Raw genomic sequence first — 18,369 nt, forward strand, 5'->3', positions numbered from 1 at the left:
CATCTAGTTTACTCTAAATTCATTTCCAGAGGATGCTCGCAGGGCTCTGTTCTTGGGCCTCTCCTCTGGAATTCTGTACTAGATCAACGGCTTATAAAATAAAATCCCAACTGTTGTAAAATCGCTTACACAGATGACTTTGTGTTATGTATCCCAGGTATATCAAGGCTAGTATTGGAGACTAACGATAAGGAAATACTATAAGATTTACGGAATTGGACGACTTTAAACAAACTCAAAATCTCGGAGTCAAAAACCAAATTCCGTATGTCCCACAAATTTATTTAAATATCTGGCGATATTTGAAATAAATAATTCACGATAAATTCTCTTTTATTCTACATGTCAAGAATCTGAATCTGGCAGTTAAAATTAAGAAATTTACAGCAAATGTGATACATCTGTCGCGAACACATTGGGGCATCAAACATCAAACGTTAGCACTATATTACAAGGCGATATTTTTGCCAATAATATCGTATGCAGCAATTGTATGGTTCCAACAGGTAACACGTGAAAGTAATGGCTAAATTATTATCAATACATAGATGTTGTAGGACAACTTCCACAAACACATTGCAAGTTATTTCTCGATGGAAAGCCTCTCATTTAAGGCTTTCCAGTGGTTTTCCAACAAGGTCTTTAGACCTATATGTGGCATTCACGGGAATGATAAAACAAGAAGACTAACCTATGGTCAAAATTTATTACAGTTTGGAAGAACAGATGGCAGAATAGTGATGTTGTTAGAACTACTAGGTTTTACACAGGATGCTTCATTTGCTACTAACAAAGAAATAAAGTGGTTTTATCCATCAATGACAACCTCATTTATATTAAGAGGACACGGGTCATTGTAGTTTAGGACTCGAAACTGATTCCTGTTGCACTTGTGATGATAGGGAGGACTGGAAACGTGCTACTATCATGCCTTTTGTATCAAGGCCTAAGGCTGGAGCTATTTCAACAAACTGAACCCATTAATGAGGACAATATATGCGTTTTGGTGCAAGACGTCAATAACTTTAAGGCTTTCCAATGGTTTTCCAACAAGGTCTTCAAAAGAAGGGTTGTCATTTTGAGCAATATTGTGCGATGAACCTAGAAGGGTTCATGGAACTTTTGTGTCATATGCATGTATAGGAACTTATATAAATAATACTTTCAAGATTGGGAAAATTTTATTTTATTATTTGTATGGATTGCATATGCATATATTTATTTGTACTTATTTGTTATTATGGCCTGATCCAGGTTAATCAAGTCTCTTTTGATCCATGGTATGGACTAGGAGTGACTACCCAAGAATTTTGGGACATGACAGATTATGCCTGTTTCTTCTAGAACTTTAGAAGTTAGAAATGTTACTTCCTTGGGTTAGAAATTACTTAAATATAGACCAAGGTACCAACACGAGTCTTTTTTTTTTTCCTCGGTTGGACAGCTTAAGTAATCTTTTTCGTCCATCAGTATAGCACTTCCTCCGATAAACGTCCTATTGGTGCGGTATGCACTAGACAGTAGAGCAAGGCCCAGACTCACATGCCGAAGGACAGACACCGGGAAGCGACTGTCCAAGTGGCGTTCGTTTCTTGACAGCGAAATGGCCCGAGACTATCAGGTCTGCAGACAGTGGTACTATTGCAACACATCTAAAGGTGGAGTTGGACTTACGTCTAGGGGACACCCAAAAAGAACACACACACACATGCTCTTCTTAGACTACTATTATTAGTGGAGCTCCCCAGGGTTCAGTGCTGGACCCATTGTTGTTTTCATTATCGATTAATGATATTGATAAAATTCTTTGGATTGGCACTTCTCCAATGTATCGCCAATATAGAAAGGCAGTTTTAGCAGTGAAGTTGGTAACTACAAACAGTTAGTCTGACTTCAGTGGTAGGGAAAATCTTGGAGGCAATGATTAAGAGTATAATCCAGGAACATTTAGAAATAAATGGCATTCTGAAGGGTACACAGTATAGTTTTGTTAAGGGAAAATCATGTTTAATTAAATTGGTAAGCTATTTTGACACAGTTACTAATGGTCTCGATTTAGGGAACAATTTTTGACATGGTTTAATTGGAATTTAGCACAGCATTTGACTCAATCCCTCATGAGAGATTACTGTATAAGCTAAAACATTTTGGGATTACTGGAAAGATTCTAAGATGGTTTGCAAGGTGGCTGTAGGGCAGAAAACAAAAGGTTGTGATTAATGGATATTCTTCAAATTGCAGTCACAAGTGGAGTCATCACCAAACCATGAACCACTGTTGTTTCTGATTTTCATAAATGACATCAACGAAGGGATAAAGGCGTTATATTAAAATTTGCAGACGATGTAAAGGTTGGGAGACAGTGATCAGTTAATGATCAGTGCCAAGGAGCACTGATCATTCAAGATGAATTGAACAGGCTTGAAGAAATAGCCAGAAAGAATAGTGGCAGCTATGTTTTAATGCAGCAAGGTCTTGCACTTTTATGAATAGCAACCTAAAATAACTTATGCACTTGGTGTATAAATTATTGAAGTTGAATTAAAAACAATGTAAGAAGAAAACGATCTGGGAGTGACAATACGAATTATTACTATTTGCTAATGTGCCTGAAATGTAACACACTGCGTACATCAACTAACTTGTTTCTGTACAATTTGTATGGGGATAAAATTCTTATATTAAACGCAGTTTTGTAAATGTAACACACTGCGTACATCAACTAACTTGTTTCTGTACAATTTGTATGGGGATAAAATTCTTATATTAAACGCAGTTTAAATACAGTATTATTACCTTCGGGCACGATCATAGTTTTTCATGAACAACCGTACTACATTAGACTTTCAGAATAACGGCACCTTCGGGAATTCAAGGTACCATTATTTCGATTTTTCCGTTATCTAGAAAGTTTTATTTTGAATATAATTAATAGAGAAATAATGAGGCTAAATAGAGAGATTAAGAATGCAATTTTATTAACTGCACATAAGAAAACAAACATGTTGATGATCCAATGATATATTCTGCCATTTAATACATTCGTTACGTCCTGTTCTATTTTATTTATTATATCGTTTAGTCTGCGCGGTAGCACAGTGATATTCACCGTCCTCCTCACACCGGGTGGAAAAGGCCCGGGCTCGAATCCCGTCGATGACGCGAGGAACTTTTATGGGCTTTTTCACTCCGTGGCTGAGTTAGTCGGTCTCAGGCGTAGATAGCAAGGTTCCCCCCCCCCACCAGAAACTTTTTCTGTGTGACCCTAATATAGTAGTTTGGATTATATCAAGTTTGTCACTAAGCTTAAAATGTTCGTCTTTTCTTCTCTATATGAGGTTTATTAACTTGTGCTTCAATCACAAAAATTCAGCGGTCCTGCAGTTCCAACCATTGCTGTCACCACAGAAACCATAAGCACTGCTTCTGTAATCATGAGAGAAGATCGTCGTATAACAGTAAGGCAACTGGCATAGACTGATGTTGAGAATATTAGTAAGGAGCACGCACAGTATTCTCCATAGTATTTGCATATGACACGTGTTTTTTTATGCTGGGTTCCAAGACTATTGAAACCTGAGCAAAAGCAAGTTCGCATGGAGGTTTATCAGGAGCTGCAACGGATGGCTACTGAAGATGGTGAGGTTCTTCACAAGGTGATAACGGCGGATGAGACATGGCTTCATCATTTCGACCCGGAGAGTAAGCAATCAGGGAGGATGTGAAGCACCAACTTGGAAATTTAAGAAATAGCAAGAATAAATCACTGGTTTTTGAAGATAAAGGCAGCAAGTGCGAAGAGTATCTTCGATGAACAAGCAGCCAATTTTAAACTTTACAAACCACTGGAAATCCCTCGAATAACACATAACATCTTCTCTGAAAGCTGTTTTTAACATTTCATGGCGGTATGCTGCACATTCTCTAATTTCAAACAATTTTTTTGTAAATCACTGATCAGTAAAATCAGTTCCATGTTTCACTGCATTTTAAAATACTGTACAAGGAAACGCATAAAACATCTTGTGTTTAACACGTATTAGAGAGTATTAGAGTTTTAAGTCCGAATAAAAGCCCGAAATTCGGACTTTCAGTCAAAGTTTTGGTAAATCCTGGGATTTACCAGTTTGTTTTGGTAAGAGTCCGAAATATCGACACTTTTTACTTTATTTCCGACTTTTACCGTTTTAATATTGCAAGTTCGTTTTGGTCAAAGGATGAAGGTGACCTTTTTAAAAACCGAAAAATTAAAATACGTAAAGTAATTTATTTATATATTTTTGGAAAGTTGCTTCACAAATTTTAGTTATTATAGATTATAGAAACATAAACCATAAACAGATATGATTTAATACCTTATTTGTTGTTACGTAGTAAGCTTCCGTGACACTTCGAATTACATCCAGGTTGGATGGATGAACTACGCAAACATTTCTTGCTGAAACGTTTTCGTGTGCTATTGCACATTAAGAATGCTTTTCCTTCAGAAAGAGACATACACTATATCTCACAGCTCCTGCGAAGCTGGTTTTAGCATTAGCATTAGTACAGGCATATGATGCAAGAAAGCATATTTTATACAGCACCCACTAAAAAACCTTCCCTATCACCCACCCATTCGGTCCAAAAGTTTGTCCAGTTCTTCCTTGAATTTATTTAAGCTATCAACTTCCAAATAACAGATGGAAGCTTTTTTCCAGCAAGCAACCACCCGCTGGCTAAAGGCAAATTTCCGCACATCTATTCTGCAACTGTCTTTGCTCAATTTATATTTATTCCTTGGTTCGATAGGATCATATATTGATGGGATAATTCCTCTTGCTCAGGTTCGTAATCTGAGCAAGAGGAAGAATACCATCAGCATTGAGCTTGCTCAAACCATCAAGGCCTTAAACACTTCAGTCAAATCCCTTCGCAGGTGCCTAATCTCCAAACGCTGCAATTTGAAGAACGAAAGGAGGTTAGGCAGGCAAAGGTAGATTACGTGAAATCTTTGGCAAAGGATGCAAAGAAAAACAGCAAAGAGATCTTTACTTAAGTAAACTAGAGAAGGAAGGGGATGAACCAGATTGGTCCACTTAACATAGATGGTTCGTTTATTGATGATCCTGCTCAAGTAGCTGATAAAAAGAATGAGTATTTTGAATCTACATTCACACTTGAGGAGTTAACCAAGGAGTGGAACACCAGAAATTAATCAAACTCTAACAGGGAGCTAAGTGACTTTGTAATAACTGAGAACAAAGTGGGGGAGAAACTGTTGAAGTTAAACATAAAAAAGGCACCTGGGGCAGATGGAATCTATCCAGTTATGCTGAAGGAGGCAGCAAGGGAAGCAAACAAACCCTTAGCAATAATTTTGAGAATTTCCTTAGAGGCGGGGGAGGTCCCCATGGACTGGAGGTGTGCAAATGTATCCTCAATTTACAAAAGGGGTGCAAAGGTTTACACAAATAATTATAGACCTGTTAGTTTAACTTCTGTTCCGAGGAAAATAATGGGGTCACTGGTTAAAGAGGTGATACAGGATCACCTAGACAAGACTGCAGTAATAGTTCAGACACAACATAGGTTTGTTAAGGGGAAGTCATGTCTGACCAATTTGATTGGATACTACGATGTAGTCACAAAGGAACTGGATGCAAAAAATAATGTTGATATCATATACTTGGATTTCAGGAAAGCTTTTGATACTGTTGCACATGGAAGACTGCTGTACAAATTGGAGCGGTTTGGCATTAAGAGCAAGTTGCTGCAATGGAAAAAGGAATGGTTGAGTGGGAGACGGCAGAGAGTGGTAATAAATGGACACTGCTCTACGAAGATTAATATTATTAGTGGAGTTCCCCAGGATTCGGTGCTGGGCCCATTATTGTTTTGTGCATTTATCAATGATATCGATGAAGGTATATCAGGCTTAATGTCCAAGTTGCAGATGATACAAAGGTCGGCATGATTATTAGTAACACTAAAAACACTATGCTACTGCAACAGGATCTAGAAAAGTTGGGCAGATGGGCTGAGAAGTGGCAACTGAAGTTTAACATTGACAAATGCAAAGTACTGCATATGGGTAGCAGTAACCCAACATAAACGTACCAACTGTGTGGTACTACACTCAGGGAGGTGGAGAATAAAAAAGACCTGGTGATAATTGTATAGTTAGATATGAAGTTCTCTGAGCAGTGCAGATGCTAGAGCAGGTCATGGAGTTTTGTCAATGATATATAGGAATTTTGCTAGCAGAGACAAGGAGGTAATTATCCCTTTATGTAATGGTCAGGCTACACCTTGAGCACTGCGTATAGGTCTGGGGGCCTCATTTTAAGGAAGATGTAGAGTTGCTAATGCGAGTACAAAGAAGGGCAACAAGATTGGTGAGAGGAACAAAGGGGTGCGCTTACGAAGAAAGGATTAAGTTCTTCAAGGTGCAACATCTAGAGACTAGGAATCTGCGAGGTGATCTGATCGAGGTGTGTAAGGCCTTGAATGGTTTGAGCAGGCTCAATGCTGATTGAGCCTTCTGCTTGTTCAGATTAAGAACTTGAGAGGGCATAGATTCAAATTGGGGAAAGACAGTTGTAGAATAGATGTGCGGAAGTTTGCCTTTAGCCAGTGGGTAGTTGATTGCTAGAACAGACTTCCATTTGTTGTTGTGGAGGTTGATAGCTTAAATAAATTTAAGGCATTCATCCAATCACAGAACTCAACCGTACATACAATCACTCCGTTCTACGAACGGGGACAAGTAGTGCCCAAATAACAGATTTTAGCCAAAGGCCTTTTGCTTTCCGTTTCATAATGCATGAGGAATATTGTTGCATCCGAAAGAGCAGGACTAAAATATTTAACTGACATATTTACAAACTATACACATACTGTATTTACAAAATACTAAACTATTTACAAATACACAATACTCATCAATATACAAAAAACGTTACAATAGAACATCAAATGTTAGACGGTGAAGCACGTGCACGAGGTTGGAAGAAGTAGTAGTAGTAGTAGTGGCATGTGATGCAAGAAAGCAAGTGTATGAGCTTATGCAGCATCAGCCAAAAAAAAAAAAAAAAAAAAAAAATCACATCATTCCCTCCAAATGCCTGTCCAGTTCCCCCTTAAATTTATTCAACCTATCAACTTCCACAACGACAGATGGAAGTTTGTTCCAGCAATTAACCACCCGCTGGCTAAAGGCAAATTTCCGCACATCTATTCTACATCTGTCCTTTCTTAATTTGAATTTATGCCCCCTTAGGTTCGTAATCTGAACAAGTGGAAGGATCCCATCAGAATTCAGCGTGCTCAACCCATTCAAGGCCTTATACACCTCAATCAGATCACCGCGTAGGTGCCTAGTCTCCAGCCACTGCAATTTGCAGAACTTAAGCCTCTCTTGGTAAGAGAATCCCTTCATTCCCCTCACCAATCTTGTTGCCCTTCTCTGTACACGCTCAAGCAAATCTACATCCTTCCTAAAATGAGGCTTCCAGACCTGTACGCAGTACTCAAGGCGTGGTCTGACCATTGCTTTATACAGAGGGACAATCACCTCCTTTTCCCTGCTAGCAAAATTCCTATATATCATGGTGAACGTTATGGAAGCAGTTGTCAATAATTAATTGCATTTGTAGTGACGTAACTGTCTCGCCCTCTTCTCCCATTCGCTCGAATATTTTTTATATCACTAGGAGGAAAACTTTTTTAATGTGTAGAAAGATTAGGAAAAAAATTAGAGGAGGAATCATTAAAAAAAAAACCGATGTCATAAATATTTTCATAAAATAACACATTGATTAGTACTAAAACACTTGCGAGTTACTTCCCTCCCCTTTCCTCCGCAAAGGGGACCACGTGTGGTTGCAAACACTGTTGATGCCAACCCGAAAAGACATTCCAGGGTAAGGGGATGCAGTTAAAAAAAAAATAAATATTAAAGCTTTGTCAGAGATTTTCAGTTATTAAAAACATATTTCATACGCTAACAGAGAAAACTGAAAACACATAACCTGGTATGTATCAGGTCAAACAAAATGTTTTAAATTATGTTTGATATCACAAATTTTTATATATTTGACATAAAGAGAATGCCATGTGGCTGCTTACGAAGTTTCTGGAAATAGAAATATTAAGGTTTTGAATACGAATGAAAGTGCAAGGTACAAATACGCAGTTAGAAGTTTTCGTAAATATATGCAGTTTCTCAACATTTATTATACATTATTTAGAATTATGATTAGCATTAGTAGAGGCATATGATGTAAGAAAGCAAGCTCGTACAACATCAGCAAAAAAAAAAAAAAAACCTTCCCAATTCACCCATCATTCGTTCTAAACGTTTGTCCAGTTCTTCCTTGAATTTATTTAAGCTATCAACTTTTACAACGACAGATGGAAGTTTGTTCCAGCAATCAACCACCCGCTGGCTAAAAGCAAATCTATCCACATCTATTATATAACTGTTTTTCCTCAATTTGAATTTATGCCCCCTCAGATTCGTAATCTGAGCAAGAGGAAGAATCCCATCAGCATCGAGCCTGCTCAAACCATTCAAGGCCTTATACACCTCAATCAGATCACCTCGCAGGTGCCTAGTCTTCAGACGCTGCAATTTGCAGAACTGAAGCCTTTCTTGGTAAGAGAACCCTTCCGTTCCCCTCAGCAATTTTGTTGCTCTTCTCTGTACTCGTTCTAACAACTCTATATCCTTCATAAAATGAGGCCTCCAGACCTGTACGCAGTACTCAATGCATGGCCTGACCATTGCTTTATACAAAGGGATAATTACTTCCTTTTTTCTACTAACAAATTCCTTTATATCGTTGACGAAACTCCATGACCTGCTCTGACAGTCCGTCTGCATTGCTCAGAGAACTTCATATCTGACTACACAATTACCCCCAGGTCTTTTTCATTTTCTACCGACCTGGGGTTACTGCTGGGGTTACTGCTACCCATATGCAGTACTTTGCATTTGCCAACGTCAAAGTTCAGTTGCCACTTCTCAGCCGATCTGCCCAAATATTATTTAGAATATTAGTTAGCTTTACAATGTGGTACCCCCTTCTGATCGATCGTTGTGAGTAGCAGTGATTGACAGGCCCAGCCGCTCCCACCAGTTGCTTTTCACTTACAGTAAATGATCTCTTCCCCCCTTGCTGATGTTTTAAAATTGGAAAACGAGTTCTCGATTTTAAAATTTTGGATTAACGAGTTCGGCGAACTGGTTGATCCCATGCTAGATTTAGACTTTCTTTTCTTTCCTTTTTTTTTTATGTCCTTATAAAAAATGGGGAGGGCGTACAAATAAATTGTGTTTTTTTTTCCCTTTGGTTGTTTTATTTTTTCCTTTAAAATCAACAAAACCGTTAATTAAAAAATTGCAGTTCACTACTGGTTTGCATAATTCCAAAATGATACGAAAGAGACGTTTAAATTGGCAAAATAAGAAATTAAATAACTGACTTAAAAAAAAAACTTTCATTTGTGTCTCAGAACGTGGCCATTTACCTGGCATCATTGCTGATTCTTCTGAAGCGTTCAAAATTTCTTCTTCATCGCCAGTAGCTGAAGGGTCAAATCCATGAATATCCGAGAAACCTGATGCACCGCTTTCCCTGCTACGTTCCTCGCGAATTCTAGCAAAATAATTGATGGCATAATCAACCATATCTTGTGGTTTGTCCATTAGAACATTTACAGCAAATTCAACAACTAAATTAGTAAGTTCTGGTGGAACTCGAACTCTATAGCGACTCATCTTCTAATTTTTATTGACTTCAGTTGTGCAAAAATACGCTTAAAGTCTAAAAAATAATAAATAAATAATAATTGCACTAATGACGCAAACATACCTCTCAATAGCTTTGAGATTACTCAAACGCCTGCAACAAAGCAGCCAATGAACGAACAGAACTTCCCGCGCGTGGAAATTATAATATATAAATATTACTAAAATTATCTGTTATATTACTAAATTTATATAAATAAACAGTTGTAAAATATATATTTATTTATTTATATTGCAAGCATTAAAATAATTTTTAGTAATTGATTTAATATAGGCTATAATTATGATCGCCGAACGTCACTAGATAAATGACTGAAGAAAAGTATGTTTGAATTCTATAATTCTTAATATTTTAATAACCCTAATTTGTATAATTACAATAAGAAAGTTATAAAAGTGTAAAAGCGGAAAGAAGGACGGAAGAAAGTAGATGGAAATAAAAAGACAGGAAAGCCAAAGAAAAGATGGACAGATTTGGCGATAATCCTGCAATGGGCGATACTTCTCGCCTATGAAGGAAGGAACTTTACCATTACAGAGAGATTTAATTATTCCATTCTGTAAAGCCACGATATAAGGCATTAACCACCTACGCGCAGGAAACATTTGCATTCAGGCAAGCTAAGATTGCAGAACTCAGAGCCCAAGAAGAAGAAGAAGAAGAATCTTGATTGCAACGCTTAGAATGATAATTTACATAATAGTAGTCGCAACTGCCCGTCACGGCACAGTGGCCAGGGGTTAACAATGTTATAGAGACATTATTGCCTCAAAAGCCAAAATACATAAATAAATAATAGAATGATAAATAGGTGGAATAAAGTACAGGAAAATGAAGAAATGACTTGAGTATACTACATACTACAGACCATTAAGTGAGTGTACAACCATTTGTTTCAAAATATTTGCTATAAGGATATACATCGAACTGCATAAATATATACATAGTTGGTTGGATTAAGAATATACATTGCTTAAGACTCAAATTATAATCGTAGTAGCCTTGGCCACCCCACTGAGCATTTCTTTCCTATATTGTCGATCTCGACAGAACTTGTTGAAGTCGACATCTAAGTCCTGGACTCGAGATAGCATCTGCTGAGGAAGAAACCGGTCCGATAGATGAAGGCGTTTTTGTAGAAGACGTAAGTGGGGGATTGCTCGTAGACGTGCCGCTGGGATCCTCCATGCACAGTTTCCCCAGAAGGAGGGGGGCGGAGATGAGACCGGTCATGAATTTGACTGTTGTGATAAGCCTCCTTTCATTAATGAGTGACATGAGCCTTGGAATGTTAAGTGCATTGGCCATATCGGTGGTCCGGAGCTGGGGAGGCACGCCCACTTGAGATGCCAATACTCGGGTGAGAAAACTGGTTTGGTGGTACAGGGAGATGTAGATGCCCAAATCTCTGCAGCATAGAGAAGTGGCGGATACACTATTGTTGAAATGTACCTCACCATGGTGGAATTTTCTATTACATGGTGCAGATGTTGCTTACATATCCATCTCAGTCTGGCTGCTTTTGTGAGGAGTACGTCTACATGCTGGCCGAAAAGGAGCTTTGGATCGAATCTGATATCTAGGTCGATGTGATGTTGGACAAGAGGGATGGAGGCTCCATTGAGAGTTGGATAGATTTTTGTTGGCTGTTTCTTTAACGAGAAGTCCATGATTTCTGACTTCTTGGGATTGATACGCAGGCAAAATTGTTTGAGCTAGATACATATTGAGGAGAGAGTGGAAGTTAGCTCTTCTGAGATTTGGTGTGTGGTCTTGATTTGCTTTTATTGGCGTGGGTACCTTTAGATCGTTAGCATATACCAGGATATTTAATTTTTGGATTACCAGTGGAGCAGTAAGGGCGGTGAGGAGGAGGCCAGATAGCACTGCCCCTTACAGGACTCCAACTGAGATTACTTTGCAGTATCGTGAGTTATCTACAGATAATTTGACTATTCGGTTTTTCAGCAGAGGTGTGAGGAAAGCTAAGATGTCGCCTCCTATCTGATAGTGATTTCTAATGGTTTTAAGAGAGATGGGATATGCACGGCATCAAATGCAGATTCAATGTCTACATAGATGGCTGCCACCTCGTCTCTGTTCTCAAAGGATGTGAGGATTCTGTTAGTTGTTGCTAGAAGCTTGGTCAGTGGATCCGTGTGGGAGTGTGTAGTGGATTTGTGGAGGATTGTCTGGCAGGATTTGCTTAGTGAGCATCGGCAGCAATATTTTTTCTAGAAATTTCAATAGGTTTTCTAGAAATTTTTGGCCTTGGTTCCTTCCATTGGTATGGGAAACAGTGCTTTTGAAACAGGATGTAAGGACTCAAGTTCTTAAGCATAAATTGCGGAATCCCATCAGGTCCAGTAGTAGAAGTTGCTGGTAATGAGTTGATGGCATTAATTAAGTCTTGTCTCGATATTATTATGGTTGTCAATGGGTCAAAACTGGTGTCAGACGTTGGTGGCGAGGGCTGGTCTTCTGGGTTGACAGTGGTCGTAAACCTGGTGTGTAGTCAAGCCAGCTTTGGGGATCAAGTTGAGAGGAAAAATCTGTAGGGATATCCTTATATGGAACTTTCCGTGTGCGTATGGTCCTGTCAAGGTACGATTTAATCGCTACCAAAGACTGTTTCCACAATTTATGTAGATGTTGTTTAAGATCGAATCGCTTCTTCAGGTCGTGGGACCACCATGTTTTAGAGTAAGGGGAGATTGTGATCTTTCTTGTGGCCGCATAACTTGTTACAGATGTAGTCCAATTGGTAAGGAAGGTGACGGCTAACTGGACATCACATGACTCTAGGATCGACCAAGGGATTAACGATACAATCTTGGTATGTCCAGGAATGTAGGGCTGACATGCGACATGACTTTGTTCTGCCCATTTGGAAGATGGCGATTAGTTGGTAGTTGAAATAGCATTAAAAGTGCGTCATAGTTAGAGTTGAGCACCGTCTCTAGAGTTTTATCGATGATGCATGGTATGGAGGCTGGTATTAGATCAAGTTGGTTAGGCTCACTAGTTGGGAGTTCGTTGACAAGGCAGAGATCTGCGGTATGAAGTCGAGAGAGTAACTGCTGCTTTAAGTTGAGGGACAGATTGAAGTCACCACATACAACGTTGACAGTGGTTGGTTGCCGCTGGTGCAGGATCCAGTTTGCTACTTCAAGGATAATGTCTTGGGATGGTGATGGGGGCACATAGACCACAGTCACTTGAAGTATGGTAGATTGGTATTTGAGTGTGACAGAGGTGGCTTCAAAATCTTGCTATTCACTTGAAATGGTAGAGATCAGTATGAAGAGGGTTTGCATACGAATGTGGCGGTACCCCCTCCCCTCCTGTTATCTCTCGATGTAAAGGCAGACCCGTATCCAGCTGGGACGGTGATCGCAATACATTCTTGACGGGATTCTAGCCACGTTTCTGTGATGCAGAGAAGGTCCAAGTGTGCAGCTAGGAATAACTGCTCTAAGGCATCGATTTTATTTCTGACGCTACGCACGTTTTGGTAGAGTAGCTGAAGTGTAGCACTCATAAGGATTTTTGCCAAGGTTGTTGGCCTATAATATTTATTTTTCAGTGGATTATGGTAGGAGCGATTTGTGATCCTGGTTGGGATAGTCATGTCCATTTGGTTCAGAGGTAGCATGCATGCAGGAGGTGAAGAAGATTGGTGTTTATTATGGGGTACTGGATATGTGCGACCGAATGCGCTATGATCATATTCTCGGCCTGGCAATTTAATAACAGGCTCCTGTAGGAGTCAACTAGTTGGCATCCAGTGGTTCTTTGCTATGGCTGAGGAGGGTCTATCTCAGTGAGAGGGCTCATAAAATGGTCGGATTATCGTTCCAATTGACACATAGATGGGTAGGAGATTTTATTGAAATATTTTCGGTTGCATTCCAGTTTAAAAGCTGCATAGTTATTACTTCTGACTGGCAGCTGCTTTACAGAAACGCGTATTCGGATTTCTTCTTCAACTACAGCTGCAATTTGGGTGGGAGTCGTACGAGGATTTAGTTTTGGAATGGGAGATAGTAGCGGAAGAGCCACGTACCTCCTTACCAAGGGAATGCATGATGATGTCTACAGGTTTCGGGCGAGCATATGCAAATATGGAGTTGCCTGGGAAAGGTTGACTTCTTGTGTGATGCAATGATGTAGTAGATGGTTAGGAGAACAATGAATGACGCTGGAGCTCTTGAGACATCATATGATCAGGGTCTTCGCTTCGTTTTCTTAGCTGTATGTTGTGCAGCTTATATGGTCATTGAGTGCTGGATGGTTACTTCCTATAAGAATCGAGATCGAGCTGGCCTGACTAGTTTGCAATATGCTTTCATGGGATTCCATATTGTCACGGTCCTCCATTTGTGTGGATGTATCTGGGGCGCGCAATTCGTTTACTCTGAGATTTACTCTAAGGTTTACTCTAAGGTCTGCCTCTCCAGATACTTGTTGACATTGAGGGTTTGGTGTAGGGTTGAATTGTGATATAGGTGAGCTCGTCTGATGCCTGGTCGAGTGGTCGGAGCTTGAAGCACGAGGACTGGGTTTAGCTGAACCGCTGTCTCCGTTTTTTTCCTTTTTATCGCGTCTAGCAGCGCTTGTTGTGGTTTTATTCTTTGTAACTGATGATGCAATAGCAAGCTTTAATTAGTGAGTATGAGTTCTAGTCTGTTCTGCAAAGATGAGCTGTTTTTGAAGATCCATCGTGTTGTCTCTCATCTCATTTTTTATTGTAATCTGTTCCGCATAAACTGAGTTTATTTTTTGGAAAATAGCATCGTAGCTATCATTTTCCGTTTGATATACTATTTGTAGGTCCGATTTTTTAGGTGTTTGTCGGATTTATCGGTTGCGCACACGGACGTGGAGGTTTCGTCGACGGTGTTTGCTACTATGCAACTCACTGGGTTCTCAGAACTTCTGTTCGTTTTGGCAGGGTCGGATGTGAGGCAGGTAGTACCTTGGTATGCATTTTGCGTCATCTTCGTGAAATTTTTTGTGAAATTCCGGCACATGTTAAGTAGTAACATGAGTTGCAGGTAATACATTTGATATTAGTTTGATATTATTAATAAAATGTGAGGGAAGCTGGTTCAGTTGGTTACTATTTCACTCTTGTGAGCGTGCTTCCTAGGCGGGAACATTCCGATTAAGCGTTGACGGCAGATGGTTTTAAATGCTCCATGCAGAGGTAGGCTTAGTAGTGTGTAGGGGGGGGGGGGGAGTAGAGAGGCTACAAACACATAAGTATCAGTTTTGTTCTCATTTAACGTTGACTATATTGGTGTCGTCACAGCTATATGAACACCTGCTCAGGGCTTGAGGCGTGTTACCCTTTAATGAGTTAGAGGGAGGAGAAGCTCCCTAGGGATTTAGGTCAATGGGATTAACAGGAGCTGCATGCCATTCTAACTAGTCACAAGCTACAGGAACAATGGAGCCACCGAATTAGGTACCCTCGGCCTTATACGTTCCATCTAGAAGTATATCGTATACATTAACGTTGTTATTTTGGTGCTGATTATTCAAAATTCTAATAATCAGCCACTGAATGTCACCAGATGACATTCAGCGGCTCCTGGTTATATCTTCTTGTTCCTCTCCTCTTGAGGGTCCCATTGATAGTAAACAGTAGGAGGAACTCCTCTGACCGTTTGGTCGTCCCGGAGTATAAACAGAAAATTTATTTATTTTATTACTTTAACTGGTACCAATATGTTTCTTGATTAAAGAGGGAGCTATATCACTGAGCGGCCGTACCGACAACAAACAGCAACTAAGTTGAGAAGAAGTAACTCAGACCGGCGTGGGATAACTCTCCATCCCCCAGAACAACACAGGCAGGACCATGCTAACCCGAATAGGGTAGCATTTATTGCAGGCATCATCCAAGGTGCGGGATGCTGGCACTCCTCGGAGTGCGGGATTTAAAAGTTATTGCAAACCCAAAATGTGTAGGATATACTGCTGGCACCGATCTAGTGCCAACAGTATGGGATTGCTGGCATTCACCACAGTGTGGATTCTACAACTACACTGGTGTGAAAAACTTAAGGACCAACACTATTTCTAAAGTTTACAACCACAAAATCAAACGAAACAGCCTGTGGCGATTTACATAACTGTGGCCGTTCAGTAGAAAGCTGGTGCACATACAAAAATTTGAATCATGATGAGAGGGTTCACATAAACAGATAAAAGCAGCAGTTCAGCAGTTATGTGCAAATTACCGAATGGTGAGCACGATTGTTACAGACGTTCGATTGGTTTCATACAATGCTACAGACAACGAAATGGCCAGTAGACAACATCTGAATGACTTTACCTGGGGTCGAATATTTCGGAAGTGCCAGGAAGGTCGAAGTGCGAGCATTGTGGCTGCAGAGTTCGGTATCGCGCATAGCATCTTCTCACGTGCGTGGTCGACCTTCAGAACGACAGATACAGCGGTTTGGAAGACCAGTGGTGGTCATCCACGAAAAACAACGCCCAATGATGACCGCTATATACTCCTACAGGCCAAGAGGGAACGACTTCAGACAGCGGGATCCGTTGCAAACCAGTTGCACAGTAGACAGGAAGGCGCCTCCCTAGCCAGGTGGGAAGGAGCAGCAGTGCGCAGCACACGCTTCTTGATTAGACCGGGGTTCGAGTCCGTCACCACCAAATACGGAGGATGCGGAAAGGTCAGGAATGACCACCGCATATCCCGGAGCAATATGGCCTTAGTTGCTAATGCTCCTAAAAACCAAATAACAAACAACAACATAACAGTAGACAGGACGCAGGATATCGCGGTTTACTGTGGCCAGGGGACTCCACAAAGGTGGACTGTTTGTCCGAAGGCCAGTACGTTGTGTCCCTTTAACACCTGCCCATCGGAGACACCGTTTACAGTGGTGCATAAAACACAAGGACTGGACAGCAGCGCAATAGGGTAAGGTATTCTGTACTAATGTGAGCAGATTCAGTCTCAGCAGCGATTCTGGATGTTAGCTAATCTGGCGAGAGGTTGGCACACGGTATCACCCCGCAAACATCACTGGAAAGGTTCGATATGGTGGTAGGTGTTCTCATCTGGGGAGGCGTTATCTTGGATGTCTGCGTGGATAGCACAGTGGTATCGTCACCGTCCTCCCCACACAAGGTGGAAAAGGCCCGGGATCGAATCCTGTCAATGACGTGAAGAACTTTAATGGGCTTTTTCATTCTGTGGCTACGTTAGTTGGTCTCAGGCGTAGATAGCAAGCTTTTCCCCCCCCCCAAAATCTGGGGTTTTTCGTCCAGCAAAACAGCCAAATCGACCATAGAACACACGGAATTAACAGACATATGACACACAGCGCGGCAGATGAATTTAATTATTCGGGTGGCTAAGTTAGTCTGTCTGCGTAGAGAGCAAGGCTTTCCTCCAAAATCTGGGGTTTTTTCATCCAACAAAACAAACAAATCGACCATAGAACACACACAATTAACAGACATGTGACACACAGCGCGGCAGATGAATTTAATTATTCGGGTGGCCTAAAAATAATAGTTTGGTTTTTTTGGTTATATTGGATGGGCATACACAGCTCCAGGTACTGGAGGCCGATGCTATAACCGGTGCACGCTACTGTACTGAGGTAATCCTTCCCCATGTGGGTCTGTTCCGATGTACCAATGTCCCCGAGTTCGTGTTTAAAGATGATAATGCCACACCCCATCGCACTGCAGCTGTTTATATGCTTTTGGAAAGTGAGGTCATTGTTCGTATGGATTGGCCTACCCGTTCCACGATCTAAATCGCATCGAACACATATGGGACTCTCTAGGGAGACGCCTAGTGGCATATCCACACCTACCAGAAAATGTTCACCAGCTGAAGATGGCGCTGACAGAGGAATGGACGATGTAACCGTAAGAACTTATCAACAACATTGTTCTAAGTATGGACAGGTGGTACAAAGCCTGCATCGATATTAGGGAGTGGCCATATCTCCTACTGAGGACCACCTCTTCCCTTTGTTCCATCTTTGGCAGTGATGCATCTGTATCATGGCAGCCAGTGCTATGTTGTCATTTTTGAATAAAGTCCCTCTGTACCATTTTGTTTCCGTTGTTGTGTCGGTGTTGTTTCCTTCATCATTTCTGTACCTCACGAGGTTCCTTTGGCATGCTTTTCTCATATCCAGGCCACTCCTATGAGAAGCTACAAGTGAAAACCTGACTGGTCCTTAAGTTTTGCACACCAGTGTACTATGCCAATGGCAATTACACAGGGGCGACTGTCCCTGTGACTTCGCCTAAACTAGGGTGGATTAATTCTCCCCTTTCAATCCTCCCAAATTCCTTTCCCTTTCAATCCTCTCTTCTATACCCCTCTTTTCTTGCTCTCCTTTTTTTTTTTTTTTTTTTTTTAACTTGGTCTCCGTCAGGGATCTCAGCAACCATGGCGGAGACCAGCCAGAGTATAATCAGCAGCCTGGCTCACCTCCCAGTGGTGGTGGCAAGCAACGTGGGGTTCCTTAGGGCCCTGCGGCCATGCAGCCAGACACAGAACAACAGAACACAGCAC

Source organism: Mastigoproctus giganteus, chromosome 2, assembly GCF_048544385.1.
Source record: "Mastigoproctus giganteus isolate SK-2022 chromosome 2, ASM4854438v1, whole genome shotgun sequence".
Lineage (NCBI taxonomy): Eukaryota > Metazoa > Arthropoda > Arachnida > Uropygi > Thelyphonidae > Mastigoproctus > Mastigoproctus giganteus.